This window comes from Sinocyclocheilus grahami, unplaced genomic scaffold, assembly GCF_001515645.1.
Source record: "Sinocyclocheilus grahami isolate Dianchi unplaced genomic scaffold, SAMN03320097.WGS_v1.1 scaffold105.1, whole genome shotgun sequence".
Classification (NCBI taxonomy): Eukaryota; Metazoa; Chordata; class Actinopteri; order Cypriniformes; family Cyprinidae; genus Sinocyclocheilus; species Sinocyclocheilus grahami.
This window is the reverse complement of record NW_015505284.1, coordinates 16,925-23,029: the sequence shown is the minus strand read 5'-3', so window position 1 is coordinate 23,029 and position 6,105 is coordinate 16,925.

Genomic DNA, 6,105 nt, shown 5'->3' with positions numbered 1-6,105 from the left:
ATATTTTGCTGAGTGTGTTATTGTGCTGATATCTTAAGGACTACCGGGGACAGCTGACTCCTAAAGTTTTTGATATTCTGCATATTCTGTGTGGTGATCAGTTCACAGCAGTGATAGAAATTAATCTTTTCCAACAAGTTTAATTTTTTTTTTTACCTTTTATGGGCATTTTTACCTTTATAAACCTTTTTATTTAAAGTGTGCATCCTCTTTTCAGTCAAATTCTTAAATTGAATCAGTCAATTAGAATAATAAGTAATTTGGACTGTTACCAAGCAAATGAAATCAGTATTGACAAAATTCATCTTTGCAATGCAGAGGCTGCATTAGAAGTGGCATTTAGATGCATTTACACACTGTTTAATGCAGGACATGAATGCATTTAACCTGCAGTTACAAATGTATTAATAGTTTTGATATTTAAAACATAAAACATTGAATATTGACATTTGAAGTTATTTTTTAAAAAAAATGAAAAGATACTTTAAATGTGAAATTAAAACTGCCAGTAGGTGGCAGCAAGTCACTGTTAATAAGTGAGTCATTGCGATTGAACCGAATCATTTAAACGGTTGATTCATTCAGGAACAAAACAGCTCATGTCAGAGATGCAAATTGGAATTATATTTGTTGGCGAAATAGAGCAAAAACAGTCAATATTGTGTCTAAAATGTGTCTTAATATTAAATTCTTGTTTATTGAACTGCTGTATAAAATCAATATCACATTTGTAATCATGCTGCTTTTTGGTGCAAAAAATGTCAGTCTTCGTGTGATACTGATTAACTAGGCCTATATGAAATTATATAAATAAATATATACATTTCTGCCCCCTTATCTTGAATTTTGTGATCATTCTAAATGCATTTTAATAAACTGAATCATGCAGTGAAAGAACACGCACTGGTCTAACCTACTAGACTTCCTATTGCCTCATCTTACAATGGCAGCTCTCTCATTAGTCATGGATGTTATCAAGACAAATTAACTATATTTGCATTTTGTCTTTTGGATAATTAGCTGTAAATTGGAAGCACAGGTATAGCTTAGTCTTTTGTTCATCACCACTCACCTCCACACCAAGACAAACACAACTGGAAAGGGAGGGGGGCTTCACTTCTGCAGCTCTCTGTCTGTGACTGTGATGTGATGTGATGATCAATGTGTGCTACACTGCTGTGCTGCACAGAGACGCAGAGGGGAGAAAAGCATCGTAACTCGATGGAGTCTCAACCTTTTTCTCGACCCGACCTGATATTTAGATTTTTTATTTGTTTGACAGGGAAAGCTGTGCGCAAACAGAAACATGCACACATATATACATATATTAATTTATTTACAAAAATTAATAAAATTAATTAATAATAATAAAAAAGGAAGAAAAAGGGCAGGTACTCAAGCCCCCTTTGATGTCTATGTGTGCACGTGCCTGATTCCCAGTATAATTAATGCTGATCAGACAGGCTTTATTAAAGGTCACCAATCTTACTATACTATTCAATGTTTATTTCATATTATGAACTACCTTGAAAAAAACTTCAGATTCATGCCTTTTAGTGTCAATTGATGCAGAGAAAGCATTTGATAGAATGGAGTGGGGTCATGAATTTGGCTTTGGAAATAACTTCTCTAAAAGGATTAGCGTGTTGTATGCAAACCCTAAAGCCTCTATAATAACTAACAAGGTTGTTTCTGCCTCATTTTATCTTCATGGTGGAACATGTCAAGGTCGCCCACTCTCCCCCTTATTGTTTGCTATTGCTATAGAGCCTTTAGCAATATATGTATGACAGAATTAAAAAAATAATGGTGTCTATTTGGAGAAAAAACAACAAAAAATACCTTTATGCAGATTATGCAATTCTCACTCTTAGGCAGCCTTTAATTTCTTTGCTGGAAATTAATAAATGTATTGAAAAATGTGGGTCTGGCTAAAAAGTTAATTTTCATAAATCTAAAATTATGCCAGTTGGGAAGGATAGTAAATCCAATTCAGATGGGTACTCCAAGGCTTAACATACCTGGTCATACCACCAAAACTTTTATCATTATATTAATCAGATATAAAATCATTGACAGCACAGGTTAAGAATGATTTGACACATTGGTCTGCTCTTCGTCTCCTTTTTAGGAAGGATACATTTAATTAAAATGATTACCCTACCTAGAATTTTATACCCTCTTTTTATGTCTTTTCTTCAGTTGTCTTCAAAAGATCTTGAAGTAATAAATTAACCGATATCAAAATTTATATGGGCAGACAGGAAGCCTAAAATGAGCTGGATGTTCTACAACAACCAACAGGTAAAGGTGGATGGGCAGTGCCTAATCTTAAACTTTATGCTTGGGCAGTACAAGTGAGAATAATTATGGGTTGGATTTACACTGACCTCCTGTTGCTTCTTGGGTTGAAATAGAAGTGGATTACATGGTACCTCTGAATTACTAAATATCTTAGATGAAAAGGTTCCAGTTCCTTCTGAATGGAAGAATTTTTCTCTTATATTTTCAACTTAGCAAACTTGGTCCTAATCAAAGATTTCTTCATTATAAACAACCCTTATCTATTCTCTCCTCGCTGGTGGAACATTCCGATCATGTGTCCTAAAATGGGAGCATATGTTTTCTCATGAAAACAAGCCATATAAATCATATATATGATCTCTTCTTCAAAGGGGAATTCATGACATTTGATGAGATCATGTCTCATTTTCATATTGTACAAATAGATTTCCATAAATATTTACAAGTTAGATATTATGTTAGTGCTAGGAATGATGGACTCTCCACTGGAAATTATAACCATTTTCTGGAGATTTTTTTTTCTTTGTAGTGCAGACATTCAAAAGTTTATATCTAAATTTTACTCAATGTTATATGAGCATAGGGCAGAATAAGTTTACTGATCTTCAGAAACCTTGGAGTAAAACATTGGGTATAATATTGATTCTGTTTCATGGAAAAACATTATTAAACCACCAGTTACCACTTATGAGAAATACAGTTTTTCTTAGTGCATCAAGCTTAAATGTCACCATATATTATGTAGTGAATTAACAAACAGGTGTCACCTAACTGTATGAAGTATAAAAATAATTTTGGTACTATTTTTCATTGTCAATGTCAGGCCAGTGTTCCTGTCTAGTCTTGTGTTTTGTTCCCCATGTCCTAGTTTCTCCCTCCATGCCCATATTTGGTCCTTCCTGTTTCCTGTTCCTATTATATTTATTGATCCCAGGTGTTTCTCATCTTCCCCTTGTCAAGTCCTGTGTATTTATAGTGAGTCCAGTTCTATGTTTCTTCGTTCGGTATTAAATGTCTTCTGTGTTTGTGCTACATGTGTTCCTGCCTGCCTGTGTAAATCCCATGGATGTTTATTAAAGACTGTTTGCTTGAAGCTACTCCACGTTTCCTCATTTCTTGCTCCTTCACAGTAGCAGCTAATCGTGACAGTCTGTGGGAATGAAACAAGGTGGAACATTTTTGCCTTTTAATTTGTTAGGCACTTTCAGATATGCAAAGTAACCGTTAAAGCCTCTCCCATTGTGTATTTTTCCTCCTTCTCTGCAGGAACATAAAGACATTATTCATCCTTTGTTGATGCTGGCAAGAAAAGCCATTATGAACAAATGGGTTGGAGATAGCCATTCCCTATATAAGGGAAGGCTATCTATGATAAAGGACCATATATCCTTCGAAAAACTTAAAGGTGACATATTAGTGACACGTATCATTAAAACCATCGCCTTAGATTTGATAAACTATACTTACATATTATAGGCTACTTATATTATACATATGTAATATTATACTATATTCTACTTACAAATATTTCAATTAGAGTAGACACAATGAATTTTGTGACCTAAATGGTGTTTGGAGCACTGTGATACAGTACCTTTGTTCCTTATATGCAGATGATGCAGTTTGCATAGGCCACCCTCCAAGAAAGCAGTTGGTATGAAAGAATGTGTTCCCAGACTTAAGGCTGTAAATTTTACATGAATTTTAAATTTCATTATTGAAACAAATTACTTGGTAAAGATTTTTCACACCTGGTGTGTTGCATAGTGGTGCTGCAGAGGGGGCTTTTACCCCAAACAATGCTGTAGGTACAGATGAACATAGTACATGTGCAAATGAATGAGGACAGTATTCAAACTGTATATGAGAAAACAGAGAATGCATGTGTAGCGTATTAGAGCGAATCAGACAATTTAAGATTCGATCAGAACATTGTTGAAACACGAGGAGCCGAATTCCACAAAGAGGCCCAAGACAACATGGATGATCGTAAATCAGATCCTAACGCCAGTCAGCCTGAAGTAAGCCTAACCAACCAACTAGCAGCTTTGAACAGCTTACAACATTAACACAAAAAAACACTTAATGATAATCCCAAATCAGGAAGGAGATTGTCAATTTTGGGGCAAGAACCAAGATTAATGGTCCAAGAGACGCACAGCATGACCATCACATGTAAATCCATGATAGAAATCAGGAGCTTAAGATTTATTTGGATTGACTTCCCCCACCTAGCGGACAAGAACAAGCAGACAAGAGATTCATTCTAGACCCTTTTGACTTTTGTTCTTCACAGAACACGTCCTCATGTTCACAGAACGACACAGCAGTCCTTCACCGGCTCAGATTTCAGCGACACACCAGCACATACAAACATGTAAGTTTATGTACGTGTAATAACTCTGCCATTGCCGGTACCAAAACTGGATGTGAAAGGGAGAGGGTTGGGTGTCAGGTTAGCAACCTGTCATGATTTAAAAAAAATCAAGATGCTACAGAAACAGCAAGAATTTCAGTCAAATAAGCAAGGGCTTGGTTTTGAGTTGTATGATGTTGCTGGAGCATACTGACACCAGTGTCCAGTCCCTGAAGTCAAAAATGATCATCTCCTCAAAAAAACATCACAAAAACTGGAGCATGGAACGTACGGACCTTTTATCAAAGTGGACTATTTGCCCAAATATTATGGACTTTCGACAATTATCAGTTGGATATTGTGGGTGTCAGCAAGGTCAGATGGACAGGGAGCAGCCAAACCAACAGTGATAGCAAGACATTTTTTTAAATGGGACAAGAGGTACGTGGAGTCGGATTGATCCAGAACAAAATAACAACAAGAGCATTGGTCAGATGGAAACACATCACCGACTGGATAATTATAGCCCATTTTGCTCATGGACATGCCAAAGCAACAGTTGTGCAAGCCTAAGCACCAACAGACAGCACAAACAATGCAGCAAAAGACAAGTTCTATGAACACCTCTAAGACACCTTTGACAACGTACCAAACCTTGACTTATAGGGCACCTATTATGCAAAATCCACTTTTACATGGTGTTTGCCACAACACCAGGGTCCAAACCCTCCATCTGCTGTAGGTGAACCAAATACAACTGATAGCAGCTCTCAGTGATATGTGTCGGGTCCCCGCTTTGATAGCAATAACATTCACAATTGTTTACAGAACAAGCGGGAACCCAGTGTGCCTGTAGCTTTCTCTATTTCTGTTTTATCATGTGATAGAAAGTCTAAGGCCTTCTCAAGTCGTACGGCTGACTCATTTAATCTGCGACCTATTATGCATCAAACTAAGATTGCTGTAAAGACAGAAAGCAATGCCATCATGTTAGCATTTTTAAACATTCGTTCACTAAAAAATAAATAATTTCTAATCAACGACTTAATAACCACAAACAACCTGGATTTTACTTTTCTAAACGAAACATGGCTAGAAGACAGCTGCAGTGCAATAGTCCTCAATGAAACAGCCCCTCCTAACTTTACTTTCATGAGTGTCTGTAGGACTGTTAGGAGAGGTGGAGGTGTAGCTGCTCTATTTAAAGATGTCTATCAATGCAAGCAAGTGTCATTTGGTCAGTACTTGTCTTTTGAATATCTAGGGATTGTGCTGAAAGGTGCTCCACGCATTCTGTTTATCATTATTTACAGGCCTCCAAAATACTATCCAGCCTTTGTTGAAGAGTTCACAGAAATGTTATCAAAAGATTTTCTCAGAGTTTGACTGCTTTGCTATTGCAGGGGATTTTAATATTCACATAGATAATGCAGAAATCAAAACTT